The sequence below is a fragment of the Euphorbia lathyris genome, chromosome 4 (assembly GCF_963576675.1).
Source record: "Euphorbia lathyris chromosome 4, ddEupLath1.1, whole genome shotgun sequence".
In the NCBI taxonomy this organism is placed as follows: Eukaryota; Viridiplantae; Streptophyta; class Magnoliopsida; order Malpighiales; family Euphorbiaceae; genus Euphorbia; species Euphorbia lathyris.
Genome location: NC_088913.1, coordinates 35,310,735 through 35,334,909, shown reverse-complemented (window position 1 = coordinate 35,334,909; position 24,175 = coordinate 35,310,735). Strand labels below are relative to the sequence as shown.

Genomic DNA, 24,175 nt, shown 5'->3' with positions numbered 1-24,175 from the left:
GGATTACATTTTGCGCAAGTTCGGGAGGTTAACTGAACATTTAATGTAAGTTCAGGGGGTTATTGGGACACTTTGAAAGTTCATGGAGCCAATCAAGCTTTTTGGACAAGTTCATGAGGCAAATGATGCATTAAGCCTTTATCAATTGTTTAAAAATTCTAATATTTAAAAATTCTAATATTTGTTACTTAATTAGTGAATTGTTAACAAGGAGTAGAATAGGTCCAAATGGTTAGGTGTTTGATGGTGTTTCAATTAGTTAGAGGTTCGATCCTCGATATTTACATTTTAACTAAATATTTTTCACTTCATTTATATATAAACGGGGATTAATTAGGGATCCCCGCGGAACGGGGATACAATTTCCCGACCCCACCCCGTATCCGTCGACGGGGAGCGGGGCCCCGGCGGGTACAGATATTCCCCGCAAACTACTTTGTGGTTCATTTGAAAAGGCACTAGCATAATAGCTACATAAGCATCATCATCTATCCCAAACACAAGACTATACAAAAATCAAACCCAAAAAGCAATGATGGAAAGTAAAACAAGGTAAGGTTGCGTACAAAATTACTCTTATACTACTAGTATTGTGGGAATAAATTTTTTTGTACAAAAATTTAACATTTTAGTTTTTTTAAAAATTTTATATCATTTACATATAATAATATTAATATTTTGTTTTAAAATGATTTAAATTTACAAATTGTAAATAAATTAATAAACATACTTTTATAATTGCTTGATAACATACTTTTATAATTGCTTGATAATAATGTTTGGAAATTGTTGAAGTTATAATCTATTGTCCCTATTTACATGTTTGCAAAGGTCATTCCTTTCCATTACTGTATAATATTTTTTCTATATAATTTTGTAATTTTAAAATATTTTACTACATTTTGTGGTGGTGTTTTTTCAATCAAATTCTAGCTCTCCTCAAAATTCTTTTTCTCTTGCTTTCTAAAATCTTTGATAAATCTATGAAAGTGAAATAAGCATGTCTTTTATTTTAAATTTTATTTCGTTTATATAGTAGTTTGGTGGTACAAATATTGTGTTAATTATTAGAACAAAAAATAAATATGTTATAAATTTGTTCGGTTATATTAGTTTTAATGCTATTTATTAAAATTAAATGAATGGATCCTTACATATATTTATCGTTATATAATTTTTTTTCGTTAGGATATTTTGTAAGTTATTTTATTATATTTATTCAATATAAATATAATTTTTTTCAATTATATTGGTTTTAAGGTGTCTTCTATACTTACTTTGTTTTTGACAAAGCAAGTCTTACTTTGTTTTTTCTACCATTGGATGAGATTACTTTAACAAAGTTCATCACCATCAAATGGTGGAAAAAACAAAGTAATACTTACTTTGTCAAAAACAAATGTTATTTATTAAATTAAATGAATAGAATTTGAATGGATCCTTACATTTTTTTTGTCAATGTTTTATATTTTTTTCAGCTATATTGGTTTTAATGTTATTTATTAAAGTTAAATAAAGAGAATTTGAATGGATCCTTACATATTTTTTATTGTTATATAAATTTTTTTTGTTGGGATATTTTGTAAGCTATTTTATATATCTATTAAATATAAATATGAATTTTTTTTAGTAATATTGGTTTTAATGTTATTTATTAAAGTTAAATGAATGAAATTGGAATGAGTCCTTACTTATTTTTTAGGGTAAATTACATTGATGGCTATTGAACTTTATCCATTTTAACATTGTGGCCACTGAACTTTAATTCTTAACAATATTGTCACTGAACTTTACACTTTTTAACACCGGTGGTTATTCAACTTTAACTAACTCCTCAAAATGATTGTTAACGACCTCAAAATGCAAATATTCAAGAATTAAAGTTGTTCAAAACGATGTTTACCATGAAACCACATTTTTTATTTTCTAAAATCACATTTGTTTAGAGTTTTCTCTCTCTAAAAAATCACTCTTTCTCTTTCCTAACCAAACAACACCAAAATGACCTCAAAACGAAAATTTCAAGAATTAAAGTTCATTAGAATATCATTAACTCTTTGAATTTTTTATTTTGAGCCCTTCAATGATCGTTTAAGACGTTGAGTGGCCACCGATGTTAAAAAGTGTAAAGTTCAGTGGTCATACCGTAAAGAATTTCAGTGGCCACAATGTCAAAACGGGTAAAGTTCAGTGGCCATAGGTGTAATCTATCCCTATGTTTGTTGTTATATAATTTTTTTTATTGAAATATTTTGTAAGTTGTTTTATTCTATTTATTAAATATAAATTAAATTAGATATAATATTTTTAATTTTCTTTTGTTACTATTTTGACACTCATCAAAAATTTCTCTAAAACTCTCCTCATTAATTTCTTTCTGCTTCCACCATTATATATAATAATATAGATATAGAATCTATCACTAAAAATGAGAAAGAAACTTAGAATGGTAATCATGACAAAACACGATTTATAACTGAAATAAATTTCATTGCAAGTATAATGTTTCAATACCTATTTAATTATTTTCTTCAATATGTCTCCTACTTTAATAAACAACTATCGTGTGAAACTTTAAATCTAATCGTACAAAAAATGCATAAAAATAAAAAATCCAATCCATATGAGTTAGATAAACCTAAATTAAAAAAAATCAGTAGATTTCATCCGATTCTAAATTTGGAAAATTAATCTAACTCCAATTCAACCTAACAATTGAGTTCATATAAAGCCGAAAATCCAAATTTTAATTAGAGTTAACAATCGAAACGATTACACGTAACAACTTATACTAAAAAATGAAAATATATAAAATCTTTATTTAGTCATTTTGAAAAAAAAACAAATAGAAAAAGAAAACATAGGTGAGGAACAACAAAATTGAGAATAAAATAACTACTACATATGGAAAAAAATCGAATAATTACCTTCTGAAATATAACGATTGCTTTTCCCGATTTCAGTTATCTATGTCTCTTCTTTTCCATCAAATTTCTTCAATTGGAGATATCAAAATTTAAATTCTCCAAATTCTTGGAAAAATGCTAGTAGTACAGTTTATCAATGAAAACTGCTCCTAAATAAATTTGAATCTTTTAATGAAGTAAGGACAAAATTATAGGACTATATTATTTGAAGTAAGAACAAAATTATAAGATAAAGTACAAAGCTAATATATAATCAAAATTAAAATTCGAGGAGGCCTTAAATTTTCAATAGCCAATGAATATAATGATGAAATATTATATATCATGCTTTATATATAGGTTTATTTGTGACTTTTAGATTTCCTTCGCTTTGTCTTTTTTCATCTTCCTGTAACTCTTACTTTCTTTTATTACTTTAATTAATAAGCTAGTAATCGACAATAAATAATGTGTTAATATAATACTAATTATACAAAGATAATTAAAACTCATTAACTCATTTATTATATTTTCTCCTACGATGTCAACTAAGCCAAAAAGCCTCTAAAACATTTCTTGTAATTTCTCTCTGCTTCCGCTATTATATATAGTATAGATACTATATATATAATAGCGGAAGCAGAGAGAATTTACAAGAAGTGTTTTGGAGTCTTTTTTCTTAGTTGGCATCGTAGGAGCAAAAGAATAAATAAGTTTTTTTTTAAAAGAATAAATGAGTTAATGAGCTTTTATTATTTCTATATTATAAGTACTATATTAACACAGTATTTATCGTCAATTATTAGCTCATTAATTAAAGTAATAAAAAAAGCATGAGTTATAAGAAGATAAAAAAAACACTGAGCGAAGGAAATCCAAAAGTCATAAATAAACTTATATATAAAGCATGATATATAGTATTCCATCATTGTATTCATTGGCCACCGAAAATCAAAGACCTCCTTTAATTTTGATTATGTATTAGTTTTGTTCTTAATCTTATAATTTTGTTCTTACTTCAAATAATATAGTCTTATAATGTTGTTCTTACTTCATTAAGAAATTCCGATTTATTTAAGAGCGGTTTTCATTGATAAACCGTATTAATAGCATTTTTTTCAACAATTTGGAGAATTTAGACTTTGATATCTCCAATTGAAGAAATCAGATTGAAATAGAAGAGGCATAGACAACTGAAATCGGAAAAAGCAAATGTGTCAAAATTACAGAAAATCGTTATGTTTCCAAAGGTAATTATTCGATTTTTTTTCATGTGTGGTAGTTATTTTGTTCTCAATTGTGTTGTTCCACAATTCTCGAGACCTTATCTATGTTTTTTTATTTGTCTTTTTTTCAAAACGACAGAATAAAGATTTGTATATTTTCATTCCTTTTTAGTATAAGTTGTTATGTATAATCGTTTCAATTGTTAATTCTAAATAAAATATGGGTTTTCGGCTTTATATATGAACCAATTGTTAGGTTTAATTGGAGTTATATTAATTTTCCAAATTCAGAACCTGGTGAAGTCTACTGATGTTTTAATTTGGAGTTATCTAACTCATATGGATTGAATTTTTTGTTTTTATGCATTTTTGGTACGAACAGATATAAAATTTCACATAATAGTTGTTTATTGAAGTTGGAGACATATTAAAGAAAATAATTAAAGAGGCATTGAAACATTATACTTACAATGAAATTTATTTCAATTATAAATCATGTTTTATCATGATTACTATTCTAAGTTTCTTTGTCAGTTTCAGTGATGGATTCTATATCTATATTATATATAATAATGGAAGCATGGAGAAATTAATTAGGAGAGTTTTAGAGGCCCTTTTGATTAATTGTCAAAATAGTAATAAAGGAAAATTATAAAAATTATATCTAACCCAATATATATTTAATAGATATAATAAAATAACTTACAAAATATCCAATGAAAAAAAATTATATTTATATTTAATAGACATAATAAAATAACTTACAAAATATCACAACGAAAAAAAATTAAATAACAAAAAAAATATATAAGGATCCATTAAAATTCCATTTATTTAACTTTAATAAATAACATTAAAACCAATGTAACCGAATTTTTTTTTATAACGCATTGACAAAAAAAATATGTAAGATCTAGTCAAATTCCATTCATTCAACTTTAATAAATAGCATTAAAAGTAATTGAAAAAAAAATATATTTATATTTAATAGATATAATTTTTTTTTTGTAGGATAGGAAAGAAAAACAAACAAACAAAGCCGCTTAACCCGGGATCAGCCTGGGAAAGCTGACCCCCACCAAGTCATCCAAGATCAGGGACGAAATGAACTCCGGAGGAGAAGAAAAGGTAGAGAGACCCAACATCCTTGTGTGACCTTCGGCAGCAAGACGGTCCGCCACCTTATTTTGCTCCCTATAAATGTGGCCGAAGCTAAAAGAATCAAAGGAAGAACAAATCCTTCTAATACCTTTGATTAAGTTTTGGCTATTTAAGTTAATAGCCTTATTATCCGAGATCATTCTGACAGCTTCAAGGTTATCAGATTCCACATGAATCTTCTTCACTCCCAGATTTTTAGCTAGCCTCAGGCCAGACAAGATCCCCCACAGCTCTGCAGAATAGGATGAACCCATGCTCAAATTCTGAGAGAAACCAGAAATCCAACCACCACCCTCGTCTCTCAAAACCCCTCCCGCAGCAATTCTCCCGTCATTTAGACAAGAACCATCAGTGTTGAGCTTAACCACACCTTTACTAGGCCTACTCCAGCCTATGAGAAGGACTTCTTTCCTCTGAATCACCCTAGCCAAGAATCTTCCATGAAGCTATCAACCATGGTGCAAATCTTTTTGGAAAAGAAATCAGAAACATTAGGAATAACAATCGTTTCTCCTCCAAAAATCTCCTCATTCCTCCATTTCCAAATCTGATGGCAGACAACCACAAATAAGAGAACCCCATGCTCTAAATTAGCCAAAAGCTTCCCACTAACCCCATCCACAAACCAATCAAGCTCAGAGTGGGATAAAAAAGTAGACAGCACATTTGTAGGGAGAACTTTCCTCCATACCTCTTTACTCTTTGCACAGTCTCTGAGAGCATGGCACAAAGTTTCTTCATGACCTCTGCATCTGCCACACGCTCCAAACTCCACCAAATGCCTCCTTTTCCTATCAGAATTAGTGAGCAACCTGTTTTTAACACATAGCCACAGGAAACTTCTAATATGGTAGGGCACTTTTAAGGCCCAAATCATCTTCCAAACCTCTGGGTGCGAAGTTTCCATATCTTGGTAGAAAGCCTGAAAAGCCGATTTACAGGAAAAAGCCCCATTGTTTGTCAGAGACCAACAGTAACTATCCCTGTCATCTTCCTTATTACTAATCTGAACACCTCTAATTCTCAGGAGCGATTCCAAACTGAGGTAAGACTCAAACTTTGACCAAATCCACTCTCCCTCATAATCTACCACATCTGCAATCCTCCAGTTCTGAAATTCTAAGGGTGGTAAAGAAACACAAACCTCCAATAAAGGCTTTTTACCAATCTAGATATCCTTCCAGAAGCTAATAGACTTCCCATTGCCCACACTCCATCCAATCCCTGAGCAAAAATCAGCAAACACAGCACTAATGCCTTTCCAAAGGAAGGAACAATTAACCACTCTTTCCTTAGGACCCCCAAAAACCTTATCCTTCCTATATTTACCACAAGGTAATTGGACCCAAAGCGCTGACGGAAGTTGCCACATCCGCCAAAAAAGTTTCATTAATAACACTTTATTATTATCTTTTGCCTTCCTAATCCCAAAACCACCCATACTCTTATGTTGACACACCTCATTCCAAGGAACAAGGTGGGTCTTCCTCCCCTCCTCAGTTTCCCCCCACAGGAACCGATGATTAATTTTATCAAGATCTTTTAAAACCGGTTCAGGAAGATGACAAGGCTGCATAATATGATTTGGAGTCGCACAATTGACAAACTGAACCAAAGTAAGGCGGCCTGCAAGAGAGAGAGTTTTAGCTTTCCATATGGCACACTTCTTATTGGTTTTATCCAACGAATCCTTAAAGGAAGCTTTCAAAACCCTATCACTATGGAGGGGAATCCCTAGATACTTTCCTAGAGAATTGGTCAGAGGAATACCAGATAACTCACTCAACCTTTTGCAGGATCTCTAGATCATATTTTTAGAACACAACATCCTGGACTTTTGGATATTAATCTTCTGACCAGAGGCAGAACAGAAACAATCAAGAATGTCCATAATCACACTTATTTGCTCCTCACTACCTTCCATAAAGATCAATACATCATATGCAAAGAACAAGTGAGTAACCTGGGGACAGAATCTATTTATGGACACCGGGTGGAATTTCCCATTAACAACAACGTCTTGGATAAGGTGAGTCAAATGCTCCATTGCAATAATAAAAAGGAAAGGGCTCATAGGGTCCCCTTGACGGATACCTCGGGAAGGAGAAAATTCCTCTGACATATACCCATTAATCATCACTTGGAAAATAGGAGAAGAGATGCAAACCTCAATTAAATTCCTCCAGTTGTCCGGGATCCTTGCTCTCTTCAGACTATCCAGAAGAAAACTCCAGTTTATGTGATCATAAGCTTTCTCTAGATCCAACTTTAAATCCACAATACCTTTCCTCCCCTTTTTAATTTTCATAGAGTGGACCATCTCTTGGGCAATGACCACATTATCCATCATTTGTCTACCAGGAACAAAGCTACCCTGATTCTGGCTAATGATATCAGGAAGAATACAGCGGAGTCTATTAGCCACAATTTTAGTTATAGCTTTATAAAGAACATTACAAAGACTAATGGACCTCATTTGTAAGAAGGAAGAAGGTTTCTCAACTTTGGGAATCAGAACTAGAAGAGTTCTGTTCACAAGCCCAATATCCTGCGAGCCATTAAAAATGCCTTCAACAAAGCTATAAATGCCTTCCTTAACAACCTCCCAGTGTTTGTGATAAAAACCAGCAGGCAGACCTGTTGGAGTTTAGTGTCCTAAAGACAATTGTTTTAGGATATTAATATTAATGAATAAATTGTTTATTTGATCATTTGTTTAATCAGATATATAGCATTAGAATATAACTATATATAAAGGCAAGAATCTTTCATAAAGAAAGTAACCCTAAGTTTATTTAAGTAGTTATAAAGTGTTCATATAAGCATGAAGTGAGACTATACTTTATAATAGACCAATAAACTTAAAGTAAACCCAAGTCAAGTAATATGTTATAGGGGTTAGCATATTTCTGTTGAGACTTGCATGTAACAGTGTTTTCTGTCGAGACAGAAAGCTGATCTCACAAGCTTTAGATATTCGGATATCTAGACAGTTACATGGATTCGGTGAAGGAGTTCATTAGGATTGGGACCCGACTTGAGATAACAGAATGGATTGATTTATCTAATGTGTCAACTGTGTTGGAGTTTAGTGTCCTAAAGACAATTGTTTTAGGATATAAATATTAATGAATAAATTGTTTATTTAGTCATTTGTTTAATCAGATATATAGCATTAAAATGTAACTATATATAAAGGCACAAATCTTTCATAAAGAAAGTAATCCTAAGTTTATTTAAGTAGTTATAAAGTGTTCATTCAAGAATGAAGTGAGACTGTACTTTATAATAAGATCAATAGACTTAAAACCAACCCAAGTCAAGTAATATGTTATAGGGGTTAGCATATTACTGTTGAGACTTGCATGTAACAGTGTTTTCTGTGCAGACAGAAAGTTGATCTCACAAGCTTTAGATATTTAAATATCTAGACAGTTACATGGATCTGGTGAAGGAGTTCATTAGGATTGGGACCCGACTTGAGATAACAGTATGGATTGATTTATCTAATGTGTCAACTGTTCATCTTATTGGTATTAGTAGGTATAACTAATCCTCAGACTCAAACATTCGTTAATTAGTGATTCTGGATTATGGAGTCTGATACTTTGATTCTGTGCGAGCACGATCCAACAGGTGAGAGCCTAGGGTGTGTGAGAGCAGGGTTGGGTATCACACAAAGTAATTGCAGAATAGTTAATGTCAGATTGAGCATTCGTCACTCCCGATAAGTGGGAGATATATCCAAATGGCCGCTTGTGGTGATTTGACTGAAATCCTTGCAAGGTGAAAGAGTTAAGAGTAAAATGAACATTTCACTTAACTTATCTTTTAGAGTGAATTCAACCTGTACAAGTAAAACCGGACTCTTCGTTATATGTAACTTTGACACGTTCCATGGTTATAAGGAATTGACCGACATGATATAGTTGATGAAGGATCGTATTATACTGTACCTAATACAGAAAGGTTAATGTCAGTTATCAACCTGACTTCTTAATTGCTCTGGGGGAATATCATAGGTTCTGCTAGTAACATCTCGCGACGGTATTCTATTATATATATGTTGGAATTAATCGTGATGAATAATTTCAAAGGATATATACGGCAAGTGGCAATAAAGAACCTAATGGGTCGCATATGGTGTAGATACCCATTTTGTCCAGGGTAATTTCTCATTTTTTATAATTTTATATTTTTAAACCAATTTATTTCATAAATATTTTTATTGTAGATATTTATTAAATAAACTAATATTTGCGAAAATGAACCGAAATTATATATAAAATGCCTACAATCAGTTGAATGTTTATGCTATAAAGATTCAATCGATTAATTAGGATGACCATTATTTAATTAAAGAAATGCCATTTCTTTGATTAAATATGGACGAAATAATGTTCATTTTTCATTTGATAGAGTTATAAACTCTTAGTTAAGTAATTAACATAAAAACATAAGGTACTTAATGTTTAAATTACAAATATTTAATTCACTTATTCTTTAGAATTAAAATAAAAATAGAAATTTTATTTATAATTCTAGAATTACAATTAATTGGCCCAAAAGCATAAGGCTCAGTCCACAAGGCCTATTACAGTAAACCCATGAAACCCAAAATATAAACCAGCAAACAATACAACAGAAATACCAAAAAAATACAAGCTCAAATACATACTAAAAATGTAATAATACAAATAAAATATACTACTTAGCCAACAAGTTCTGTTGTTGTTTTTCTATAAATAGAGAGGCAAAACAGACAAAAGGGGGGGCAGCAGGGGTCCTCCATCTTCAACTCCTCATTTCGTGTCCTTCAGCTTCATCAAGGTTTGAGTTTCTCCATTTTTAAATCCTCTTTTCCTTCTTTATATTTCCTCATTTTTCTTCTTGTGTAAATCTCTCTTTCCTTCTTCATCTTCACCATTTTCTTACTACTCCACTTCTTCTTCTTCTTCTTAATCTGTCTTCAGACTAGGTTCTGGTTTGAAGGAACTCTATCATGCTCTTAAGGCCAGGTTCTGGTTTTGAGGAGAAGATAGAGCAGTGCTTTCCTTTTTCTCTATACCCAAATTTCCATTTTCACAATTTTCTTCTTCTTAATCCATCTTCAAGCCAGATCTGGTTTTCAAGAGGAGTCCTGTAAAAAAAACAAAGCAGAATCTTTCTTTTCACTCTTCTTAAAGTTCCCCCTTACATATTCATCAAACTTACAAATCCTGCCAAAGGAAACCATTTTCAACATCAACTAACAAAAAGCATCAAGTGCCAGAAAATAAGAGCAACCCAGCACCCTAATAGGAAATACATTATTCACCTGCATTTCTAATATTCTTTTTGTGTTTTTTTCTCATATATTTCTACTAAAATATCTAGAGAGTTTCTAGGTTCTAGAAACGAACCAAATGTTTAGCAGTCTCCAACATATGTAATTGTTGTTCTTCACTTATTACTAAAATACAGTTTTTTACCTTATGCAATTTTAATACCTGTAAATTAGATTTCAGTTTATAAAACTTTTTTTGGGTCTCCATCCATCGAAAATCGCTGGATCAGTCACAACAAAATAAGTAGATTAGCTTTATGCAAGTTTAGGAAAGAAAAATTTGAAACATTCGTAAATATGTACCTCATATTAACCAAGAAAGGAGATCAGTAACCAAGAGCAATTCCGTTCGCCGGTCATCACTCAACCACCGGTCTTCCGATCCCGACTCCATCACCTCCATTCACCGATCTTGATAGATCCAGATCTAGAAAAAAGAAATAAAAAAGGATCATAAAAGAAAACTAAAAGAAAAATATGAAAGAGCAAGATCTAAACACAATAAAATCGAAATAGTATGGAGGAGGGAGATCCGGCGCTCCGGCTTCGAAACAGAAAATGAAGAGGAAGAGGAGAGCGCTCCGGCGCCGCTGTGACGACGAAGATGTCGTGATCGGCGGAGCAAAGGGACGTCGACGGCCATGGCGGAGAGTTGCGTTCTCTCTGTGGAAAAGAGAAGAAAAGGAGAAAGAGGGAGAGGTGCCGCACGATAAGGATGGAAAAAGCCCCTAAGATGCCGAATATATACCCCTCATTTCAGATTCCCACCCCCCGCAAAATCTCACTTTGCTCCTTTCTCCTTTTTATAATTTGTGAGTTCGGCCCCCATTATTCTAATTGTTCAGATCGGGTCCCTTCATATTTCAATTCGACCCCTCCTAATTACATTTCGCCCCCTCCCTGTTTATTTAGTTCACCAATTTGACTCTTTTCATTTTGTTTGTTTCAATTCGACCCCTCCTAATTACATTTCGCCCCTCCCTGTTTATTTAGTTCACCAATTTGACTCTTTTTATTTTTATTTTTCAATCTAACCCCCCTCCATATTACCTTTAATTTCCTTTATTAATCCAAATTCTAATTAAATCCCTCATGTTTTAATTAGGTCCCTGATTATTTGAGTTAAGCTAGATTAGGCCCTCTTTTAATTGTCTAAAATTCTAATTTGACCCTCAAATCCCTTTTAATTCATTTCTAATTTGGGCCCTTCATTACTTAATTTCATATTACTTACATAGTTCAACCAATTTATTTTCACGTAACATATGTGTTATATCATTAGTAAAAATCATTTGTTTTCATATGGTTAAATTTAATCTACATTTTCTTTTATGAAAAATTAAACGACTTGATTTATAGTCCTATGTCATAGGGATATAAACCAAACGTGTACACTATAAAGTGAAGATGAATCGATTTATATCTTTATGTCATAGAGGTATGAAAACGATAATTAAAAAATAAAGCTTAATTAACGCGGAATGTTTCAATTTATACATATGTGCTACAAGGGTATAAAAAATGAAGAAAAGAGTAACAAGATAGTTCGTAGTTCTACGTTATAGAAATACGAATTAAACGTTACTAAATAAACAAAAACTGAATGAGTTAATTCACAGTTCTATGTTATAGGAATATGAATTAACCGTTACCAAATTATATAAAATTAAACGTTTTAATTCGTAGTTATATGTTATAAAAATGCGAATTAAATGTTATCCAAATTATTAAAATTAAAAGGATACAATTAATGATCACGCGGTATATAAATACTAAATACCTACGACATTAATCATGTAATTAAATTATATGCCTTTATTATATTATGAAAGTACAAATAAAATTGAGATAAATCAAATAAATTTAACACAAAAACCACATCTTTTAGTACCAATATTTGGGCGGGGTAGAGTGATTAATCAAGTTTTTCTTCCCTACACGTAACCGACAAACGAACCTAAAATCTCAATTTCGCAGACCTCCTTATCCGTTAAAATTCAACCATTTTCGGTGTCCAATCACGCCTTAATTTTGATTGGTGGCGACTCTAAAAAATAGTTTTAATTAGGGAAAACTATTAACCGATTTAGCTTCCGGCGTTCGTGCCCGAAAAATCCGGTAGCGACAGCTGGCGACTCTGCTGGGGACTGTCAAGCTAATTTAAGATGTGATTTGTGTTAATTTGCTTGTTTATTTTATTTGATTTATTTCTTTAATATATGTGATGTATTTTTGTTATTATGTCATTTTTTATAAATATTTATCACATTGTTCAGTACATATTATAATCTCAATTATCACACGAACACTCAAAGGCCAGGTTCTGGTCTTACCCTTTTTAGAATTTTAGGTGAGGACAAAGTAGGGGTGCCGCCATGGGAAACCTGATTAGGCCCGTGAAACGTTCTCAACTCAAACCGCTTTCCTCAAAGTTTTGGTGGGAAAGATTTTACTAAACCCGGTTCGAGAGTTAGTATCAAAAAATGGTTTGAGAATCCACCCGTTAGAAGTAGATCAAAAGCTACCTATAAAGGCTACTTATTTTTATGTAATGGTACAATCTAGAAATGTACCATTTTGTGATTATCTTTCTTTAAACTCTGATGCGTATTATAATTATAGTGTACTCACATTTATCCATTTATTTATTTAAATATTACTTCATTAGTTTAGTTTCTGAATAAATATTTTTTTGATGTAAATATATTATTAATTTTTCTAAATTCTTCTTAAAAAAATAAACAATAAAATAACTTTTCACTTTTACGAAAATGATTTTATAATTTGGATTATTATTGATCTTAAAAGAAATATTCGAATTTTTTTTATTTTCTTAAGGGGGAATTAAAATAAAATAAAATTTTGTTTATTTTTTTTTGTGTGTACAAAACCTCTTTAGACTCGTAAAATGTATACAATTTGTTATCAGTCAGGTCTTGATTGGTGAAAAATTGTCTTCTATTAGTCTAGTCACTCTAATAAAAAACGGTTTGAAACTTCAATTTTTTTTCCCGACTATTATTAAAAAAAAAAACTCTCGAGGAATTCTTCAAAAAAATCATCGGCATTTCTTTTAGATTTTTGCATTTTTTATTATTCAATATTTAAATAAATATTTTTAAAAAAAATACATAATTATTTCGTTTGGCTCGTTCATATAGTCAAAGGAAAAAACAAAGATCATCGATACATAGTTACTGTAATAAGCGATGTTGAGAAAATACTCAAATGTTTGATTCACCAGAGAAAAATGAAAAGTAATGACGAATTTGGTTGAAGAGCGGAGTAATGTACGTCAGTCGTTTGAAGCTTTGTTGGGTGGTCAAATGGAAGGAAAGAACCAAGACGTTTGACAGAACAGAAAGAATTGATTTCTCCTTAACCATACAAATTTGGTTTATAGTTTGTACATTTTTTATTCAGAAACATGAAGAAATAATTGACATTGACTTATTGCAATTCTGCCTCAATTTAAGGAAAGAATTGTAAAAACAGGAGTTCGTTTCAAATGTTCTCAGGATTATCATTTTATAATGAATGCACTTTATCATTTCCATGTCATGCCTGATTATTTCATTCTCTTTTTTTTATCATAATACTCGCCATATATTTGTACATACCTTATAAAATGACCATAAATAATTTGAGAAATTATAGTGTTTATGAATAAAGGTAAGATTTTCATTGTTCTAGCATGCCTGATAAGTGAAGACGTTTTTAGACTCTGACTGGTGTTGATACATGAATATGTCTATGTAAAAAAGGAATCTTCAGAGAACAAGTGCATATGACTATCGACTCGAATATTGAAGAGATCAAAGAGGCTTGTGCAACATAAACTCAATTTCAGATATCTCAGTCTACTGTAGATAGTTATGTTAGTGATTTGTGCATGTCTTAGAAAAATTATCTTGGTTAATGGATTAAATTAATTTCAAAACTCTAGAACTTATTTGATTATTCCTCGAGGCGAAATATCTGACTAACTCATGATTAGGGAAATGACTAAGGCCTTCTTTGAATCACTCATTCAGCCTTTTACCTACCCTTTCATCATATTCCTTTGTTCGCCCTTTGAGCCGATGATAAACCTTTCTTTCATATCACCAAATTCTCACTTTTCCTACAAGAAAACCAGTTGACTGAAGGATGATCGAAAGTCATATAATCAATATTCCTTCAAAGTGACCAATACCAGGCCAATCAAGAGATGTTCCAAGATGCTGCAATACAATGTCAATGCAGCTAAAACAAAAAGAAAAAAGCTCGCTAGATCGAAAACCCCACAAGGGCGGTCTAGGCAAAAATAGGGCAAAGAAAAAAGAAAAGAACCCACTAGATCAAAAACCCCACAAGGGCGGTCTAGGCAAAAGAAAGGGTAAAAAAAAGCCTGCTAGGTTGAAAACCTCAATCTAGGCAAGAATTAAGGCAGGTCAAGTACATAAAGGCGTAAGACGATCAGGTCAAATCAGCCGAGTTAGAGCAAATAAATCTCCTCGTGACATACGAAAATTGACCAATTCAACTGGTTTTCCAAGCCTTTTCCCTCATTATTACCTTTAACCTAAAAAGACCTTTCGATCCCTAGTCATGAAGTTGGTCTACATTAGTGGAGAGGAATATGAAAAGTAAGCATATGGTAGTTTCAATGCAAAATTAATTTGGTTCAATAACCTCGAAATTTTATTTGAGACTGCATGTTATCATAAACATTGATTGAGAAAGATGAAATTATGATCAAGATGAACACATGGACAAGAGCAAGAGTTATAGTGTTCCCTCGCCAAATGATAAAAGGAATACTCTCATCATTCAAGGGAAAACATTTACTCAAGAACTATTAAGAGTTCATCAAGATCAACGACTATGAATGAGATTTCAATGACATATACTCATTCACGACATGTGCAAAGAAGTCAAGCAATACACCAAAAGAAGATAAATCAAGTCAGAGGATGGAGTAAGTTCATCTTAAAAGAGGGCATACAAAAAAGCGATTAAGAAAAAAAATAAAATTTGGCCTGTTAGGTTGAAAACCCGCAAGGGCGATCTAACTAGAAAATAAATGGAAATAAAATAAAGAGCCCACTGAGTGAGAAAATTACAAAGGATCACTCATGCAACAATCAAGGCATGTTAAGTCGAAAACCCGCAAAGGGCGATTTATGCAAAAGTTGCAGCACACTCCACTTTGGGGGCAGCATTGAAGCATCAAAGTGAAACGACATTTGATACGGATGACGAAATTCATTATTCAACGACAAGGTGGGAGCACTCAAAGTGTTGAAACTAACGAAGATTCAAGATTTTGAACAATGACATCATGTAGGAATGTGTTGAACAATGAAATCTTCCTTATTTCATGATCATTAAAAAATTTCAAATAACTTTATGGTCATAATCACTTTTGGATAAGCCTTTTGAACCGAAACTCACAATAAAAATCTCACACCATTGAGGTATGACACTCATTTCCAATAAGATATAGCTTTCATGCTTACACTTTACTCTATTCTTTGCCAAATCTTTTTCCTGAAAATGTCTTGTGCATTTGTTAAATAATTATGAGTCTGAAAATATTTGAAATGAATATTTTCCAATTCTAGTGTCATGTTTGATTTGAACAACGAGTTATCAAGATAGTACCTCAATTTTTGTGGTTCGACATCCATACACATCATGAAGATGACGTTTCTCCACAAGCTTAAGCATGCACAACTGACTAATATCAGGGGCAATGTGATGACCCTTCTAGCAAAAAGCTACATTTCTACTTGAGTTAAAGAACCAATAGAAGAAAGAATTGGGGGCAAGATACCTTTCGACAAACGTGAAGAATGAGAATGGTTTGAAAAAAATACACATCATAAAGAATCATAACAACACAACGATTCATGGATTTCAAGATCAAAAGAGCTACTTACTCTTTGTGGAATGAGCTTACATAATTCAACACGAGTTACTATCAGACAAGATCACTAACCGTATACGAAATTTTGAAGAAAAAATCTTCTTAAACCTCTTCAAGAAGAAATTTTGCATATCGAGAGCATGGTTATCCAATTCGAAGAAACAGATGTTTACCACAAGGGAAGGCACATACGCATGCATTTTGATGAGATTAAGGTGAAGTACCGGGAAAGCAATCTTGATCTTTCTTGGATTATATGCATATGAATAAGCCAAATCGATAATTATGCAAAAAAAAAATGATATCGACAATTTTTTTTATCTCATTATGGATATTTTGAAAAAATAACCACATCATATTGCAAAAAAAAAATACAGTTTTCTCAAAGATTCCTCTAGTGAAATTTTTGCTTTTCTATTTAAAATAGAAACTTGTGTTCCTTTTAGTTCAATGGGATTAAGTTTCACGATTCATTTCTACTTGAGATAAAAAAATCTTTATTATTTCAAGTCCACTGAGATCAAGTCTCACGAGTCATTTCTATTCCAAATAGAAATATTTATTCCTTTTTAGCCCACGGAGATCAAGTCTCACGATTCATTTCTATTCCAGATAGAAATCTTTATTCCTTTTTTAATCCACTGAGATTAAGTCTCACGATTCATTTTTATTCAAGACATATCTTTTTGTCGCTTTTTGAGTCCACTGAGATCACGACTCATGATTGATTTCTATTTAGGATATAAATTTCCATTGCTTTTAATTCGTTTAGGATATAAAATTTCGTTGCTTTTTAATTCATTTCTATTTACAATATACATTTTTGTTACTTTTAAGTCACTTTTATTCAAGATAGAAATCTTTATCCATTTTGAGTCCACTTAGATCAAGTCTCACGATTCATTTCTATTCGAGATAGAAATCTTCATTTTTGATCTGTTGAGATCAAGGCTCACGATTCATTTCTGTTCAAGATAGAAATCTTTATCCCCTTTGAGTTCGCTGAGATCAAGTCTCATGATTCATTTCTATTCGAGATAGAAATCTTCATTTTTGATCTGTTGAGATCAAGTCTCACAATTCATTTCTGTTCAAGATAGAAATCTTTATCCCCTTTGAGTCCGCTGAGATCAAGTCTCATGATTCATTTCTATTTGAGATAGAAATCTTCATTTTGGATCCGTTGAGATCAAGTCTCGTGATTCATTTCTATTCAAGATTGAAATCTTTACCCATTTTAAGTCCACTGAGATCAAGTCTCACGATTCATTTCCGTTCGAGATAGAAGTCTTTATTTTTGATCTGCTGAGATCAAGTCTCGCGATTCATTTGTATTCGAGATAGAAATCTTTATTTTTGAGTTCACTGAGATTGAGTCTCGTGATTCATTTCTGTTCAATATATAACTTTTTGTTACTTTTTGAGTCCACTGAGATGAAGTCTCATGATTTGATTCAAGATATGAATATTTGCTGTTTTTTTAAGTCATTTCTATTCGATATATGACTTTTTTGTTACTTTTTGAGTCCACTGAGATGAAGTCTCATGATTTGATTCAAGATATGAATATTTGCTGTTTTTTTTAAGTCATTTCTATTCGATATATGACTTTTTATCGTTTTTTGAGTCCACTGAGATCAAGTCTCATTATTTGATTCAAGATATAATTTTTTGTTACTTTTTAAGTCATTTTTTTCAGTTTATAAATTTTTCTTTTCACTTTTTGAGTCCACTGAGATCAAGTCTCACGATTCATCTCTATTCATGATAAAATTTATCCCCCTTTGAAATCATTGAGATCGAATCTCAAGATTCTCTGCTCCTTTTGAATTCCTCAACGCCAAGTCTTCAGGATTCACTTCCATTCAAGATAAAAAAATTCACCCATTTTTAAATTCAACGAGATCAAGTCTCAAAATTCATTTTAATTTCAAGATAGATGTTATCATTTTCTTAATTCCTTGAGATCAAGTCTCAAATTTCACCTCTATTCGAGATACGAGTTCTCCCCTTTTGAATTCCTCAAGACCAGGTCTCGAGATTCACTTTGATACCCGATATAATTTATTACTTTTGAATTCTTTGAGATCAAATCTGAGAATTCACTTCTATTCATGATAGAAATTTACCCATGTTGAATTCAGCGAGATCAAGTCCCAGGATTGACTTATAGTCAACGTAGAATTTACCTTTTTTTATTCTTCGAGATCAAATCTCAAGATTCACCCATACTCAAAGTAGAAAACTATTTTCAAAGTCGAATTTGATAAAATCGTGCATCTTTTGAATCAAATCCTATTCTATATAGGAGTTTGTTCTTCTTTAAAATCTCATGAAGTCATGTATATTTTGATATCAAATTCTATTCAAGGTAGAAACCTTTGTTGTTTTTGTTGATCCTTTGACCATATCTCACGATCAATTTATATTCAATATAGAAATGTCTGCTTTTTTACTCCTTCAAGGTCAATCCATTCAAGATAGAATTTACCCTTTTTGAATCCACTGAGATCAAGTCTCATGATTCGTCTCTATTCAGGGTAAAATTTATCCCCTTTGAATCACTGAGATCAAATCTCAAGATTCTTTGTTCCTTTTGAACTCCCCAACATCAAGTCTTCAGGATTCACTTCCATTCAGGATAGAATTTGCTCATTTCAATTCCTCGACATCAGGTCTTCAGGATCACTCTCATTTAACAACCAATTCCTTTAAGGTTCTTGGTCATGAAACCTCATATTCATCTCTCTCTTGAGATAAATGCCTCTGTCACAGGGCACTAGTCTCCAAACTCGCGGGGAGCTGCTATAAAAGCTCACTTCATTCGTGGGGAGCCGCTCTAAAAGCTAGATTCAGTTACATAGAGCCGCTTTAAAAACTCATTTCAGTCACGAAACAAAAAGTTTGGCATCCTATCTTAGATATAAAGCTTCTTCGCACGAATCCCCTGAGATAAAGTCTCATGATTTCTTTAGTTAAGATCCAAACTGTTGAATTCTCTGAGATCAAGCCTCACGATTCAATTCCTTAATCCTTCAAGATCTAGTCCCGTAATTCATTTCAATTTAGGGTAGATATGTTCATCCGTCCTGAATCCTCTGAGATCGAGTCTCACGATTTATTTTATTGAAGGTCGAAATCGTTGATCCTGTAGAATCCTCTGAGATCAAGCCTCACGATTCGGTTCTGTTATTTTTAAGATCTAGTCTCACAATCCATTTCTATTCAAGATAGAAATGTCCGTTCCCCTCCGAATCTCCTGAGATCAAGTCTCCAGGATTCGAACCCTAATTATATGGATCCCCCGAGATCAAGTCTCGAAATCGACGTCTACTTAAGATAAACAACATATTAAAAGCGTGCAAAATGTATATCTGAAGCCACTTTGTATATCTTTATTGCATAAAGCTATACAAAGGAGGGCAACTGTAGATACCCATTTTGTCCGGAGTAATTTCTCATTTTTTATAATTTTATATTTTTAAACCAATTTATTTCATAAATATTTTTATTGTAGATATTTATTAAATAAACTAATATTTGCGAAAAGGAACCAAAATTATATATAAAATGCCTACAATCAGTTGAATGTTTATGTTATAAAGATTCAATCGATTAATTAGGATGACCATTATTTAATTAAAGAAATGCCATTTCTTTGATTAAATATGGACGAAATAATGTTCATTTTTCATTTGATAGAGTTATAAACTCTTAGTTAAGTAATTAAAATAAAAACATAAGGTACTTAATGTTTAAATTACAAATATTTAATTCACTTATTCTTTAGAACTAAAATAAAAAATAGAAATTTTATTTATAATTCTAGAATTACAATTAATTGGCCCAAAAGCATAAGGCTCAGTCCACAAGGCCTATTACAGTAAACCCATGAAACCCAAAATATAAACCAGCAAACAATATAACAGAAATACCAAAAAAATACAAGCTCAAATACATACTAAAAATGTAATAATACAAATAAAATATACTACTTAGCCAACAAGTTCTGTTGTTGTTTTTCTATAAATAGAGAGGCAAAACAGACAAAAGGGGGGGCAGCAGGGGTCCTCCATCTTCAACTCCTCATTTCGTGTCCTTCAGCTTCATCAAGGTTTGAGTTTCTCCATTTTTAAATCCTCTTTTCCTTCTTTATATTTCCTCATTTTTCTTCTTGTGTAAATCTCTTTTTCCTTCTTCATCTTCACCATTTTCTTACTACTCCACTTCTTCTTCTTCTTCTTAATCTGTCTTCAGACTAGGTTCTGGTTTGAAGGAACTTTATCTTGCTCTTAAGGCCAGGTTCTGGTTTTGAGGAGAAGATAGAGCAGTGCTTCCCTTTTTCTCTATTCCCAAATTTCCATTTTCACAATTTTCTTCTTCTTAATCCATATTCAAGCCAGATCTGGTTTTCAAGAGGAGTCCTGTAAAAAAAAACAAAGCAGAATCTTTCTTTTCACGCTTCTTAAAGTTCCCCGTTACATATTCATCAAACTTCCAAATCCTGCCAAAGGAAACCATTTTCAACATCAACTAACAAAAAGCATCAAGTGCCAGAAAATAAGAGCAACCCAGCACCCTAATAGGAAATACATTATTCACCTGCATTTCTAATATTCTTTTTGTGTTTTTTTTCTCATATATTTCTACTAAAATATCTAGAGAGTTTCTAGGTTCTAGAAACGAACCAAATGTTTAGCAGTCTCCAACATATGTAATTGTTGTTCTTCACTTATTACTAAAATACAGTTTTTTACCTTATGCAATTTTAATACCTATAAATTAGATTTCAGTTTATAAAATTTTTTTGGGTCTCCATCCATCGAAAATCGCTGGATCAGTCACAACAAAATAACTAGATTAGCTTTATGCAAGTTTAGGAAAGAAAAATTTGAAACATTCGTAAATATGTACCTCATGTTAACCAAGAAAGGAGATCAGTAACCAAGAGCAATTCCGTTCGCCGGTCATCACTCAACCACCGGTCTTCCGATCCCGACTCCATCACCTCCATTCACCGATCTTGATAGATCTAGATCTAGAAAAAAGAAATAAAAAAGGATCATAAAAGAAAACTAAAAGAAAAATATGAAAGAGCAAGATCTAAACACAATAAAATCGAAATAGTATGGAGGAGGGAGATCCGGCGCTCCGGCTTTGAAATAGAAAACGAAGAGGAAGAGGAGAGCGCTCCGGCACCGCTGTGACGACGACGTCGTGATCGGCGGAGCAAAGGGACGTCGACAGCCACGGCGGAGAGTTGCGTTCTCTCTGTGGAAAAGAGAAGAAAAGGAGAAAGGGGGAGAGGTGCCGGACAATAAGGATGGAAAAAAACCCTAAGATGCCGAATATATACCCCTCATTTCAGATTCCCAAATTACCCCCCGCGAAAATCTCACTTTGCTCCTTTCTCTTTTTTATAATTTGTGAGTTCGGCCCCCATTATTCTAATTGTTCAGATCGGGTCCCTTCATATTTCAATTCGACCCCTCCTAATTACATTTCGCCCCCTCCCTGTTTATTTAGTTCACCAATTTGACTCTTTTCATTTTGTTTGTTTCAATTCGACCCCTCCTAATTACATTTCGCCCCTCCCTGTTTATTTAGTTCACCAATTTGACTCTTTTTATTTTTATTTTTCAATCTAACCCCCCTCCATATTACCTTTAATTTCCTTTATTAATCCAAATTCTAATTAAATCCCTCATGTTTTAATTAGGTCCCTGATTATTTGAGTTAAGCTAGATTAGGCCCTCTTTTAATTGTCTAAAATTCTAATTTGACCCTCAAATCCCTTTTAATTCATTTCTAATTTGGGCCCTTCATTACTTAATTTCATATTACTTACATAGTTCAACCAATTTATTTTCACGTAACATATGTGTTATATCATTAGTAAAAATCATTTGTTTTCATATGGTTAAATTTAATCTACATTTTCTTTTATGAAAAATTAAACGACTTGATTTATAGCCCTATGTCATAGGGATATAAACCAAACGTGTACACTATAAAGTGAAGATGAATCGATTTATATCTTTATGTCATAGAGGTATGAAAATGATAATTAAAAAATAAAGCTTAATTAACGCGGAATGTTTCAATTTATACGTATGTGCTACAAGGGTATAAAAAATGAAGAAAAGAGTAACAAGATAGTTCGTAGTTCTACGTTATAGAAATACGAATTAAACGTTACTAAATAAACAAAAACTGAATGAGTTAATTCACAGTTCTATGTTATAGGAATATGAATTAACCGTCACCAAATTATATAAAATTAAATGTTTTAATTCGTAGTTATATGTTATAAAAATGCGAATTAAATGTTATCCAAATTATTAAAATTAAAAGGATACAATTAATGATCACGCGGTATATAAATACTAAATACCTACGACATTAATCATGTAATTAAATTATATGCCTTTATTATATTATGAAAGTACAAATAAAATTGAGATAAATCAAATAAATTTAACACAAAAACCACATCTTTTAGTACCAATATTTGGGCGGGGTAGGGTGATTAATCAAGTTTTTCTTCCCTACACGTAACCGACAAACGAACCTAAAATCTCAATTTCACAGACCTCCTTATCCGTTAAAATTCAACCATTTTCGGTGTCCAATCACGCCTTAATTTTGATTGGTGGCGACTCTAAAAAATAGTTTTAATTAGGGAAAACTATTAACCGATTTAGCTTCTGGCGTTCGTGCCCGAAAAATCCGGTAGCGACATATGGGACTTGGAATCGGAGGACGAAAATTTAATTAGTGAGACACTATATATATGGGCCGAAATTTATAGATTAATTAGGGATAAATTAATTTGATTAATAATTATAATTTGATTATGGTTATGAATTAAATTAAAGGATTATCTGATAATATTAATTAGAAGTTTTTATGTGATTAAAACTCTAATTAATTATCCCTAACATTAATTAATTATTAATTTGATTAATAATAATTATCTAGATATAATTAGTTATTATTTAGATAATAGTAAAGTGTTTATTTAATTATCTAATTAGTAATCCTATTCCGAATAAGATTCTAATTAATTAATTACCTAACACAACTAGGATTAGGGTTTTGAGAAGTCTATAAATAGACTCCCTAGCCTACATATTTCGCACAACACAATGAAAGGAGGAACCGTTCCGTCTTCGTCTCGGCTAATCTACATTATTTCTTACTCTCTCTTTGATCTCGTATCGATTTCTGTTAGAGGCAATCATTGCGATCGCTATTATTAAGGTTGATTACTGATTAGTTATCTTTTCTGTGTTGTCTCTTTTGTTGTTCGTGATACACGGATTAAGAGTTATGGGCACTTCGTTTGCAACGGTAGATAGTTCTTCAATAAAGGTATTACTTTTTTATCCATCTTTATATGAAATAACAATTAACAGATCTTGGAAAAGGGAAATAGATAAAATAGATAAAATTTTATTATTCCACTGCGCCTAGGCTTGTCTATTTTCCTTCATTGGTATCAGAGCCTATGTTAATCTGTTATTTCATATATGTAAATAAAAGGGTTTTTCAATCAGATTGAATAGATTTGTTGCTAGATTAATTAATTAATCGGTTAGTTCAATTAATCTAAAGATAAATATGTTTTGATTACTTGATAATT

At 31.9% G+C, this 24,175-nt stretch overlaps 2 long non-coding RNA genes across 2 annotated transcripts; both read right to left on the bottom strand.

Moving 5' to 3' along the window:
* Positions 1-9,802: 9,802 nt before the first annotated feature.
* LOC136226960 (uncharacterized) lies at positions 9,803-11,857 on the bottom strand. Its single transcript, XR_010687914.1, has 2 exons — positions 10,923-11,857; positions 9,803-10,433 (listed from the first exon to the last, which is right to left on the bottom strand). It is a non-coding gene; the product is annotated as an uncharacterized lncRNA (long non-coding RNA).
* Positions 11,858-20,323: 8,466 nt separating this feature from the next.
* Positions 20,324-21,898, bottom strand: LOC136227409 (uncharacterized). The gene is made up of 2 exons (XR_010688048.1): positions 21,445-21,898; positions 20,324-21,034 (listed from the first exon to the last, which is right to left on the bottom strand). It is a non-coding gene; the product is annotated as an uncharacterized lncRNA (long non-coding RNA).
* Positions 21,899-24,175: the final 2,277 nt, after the last annotated feature.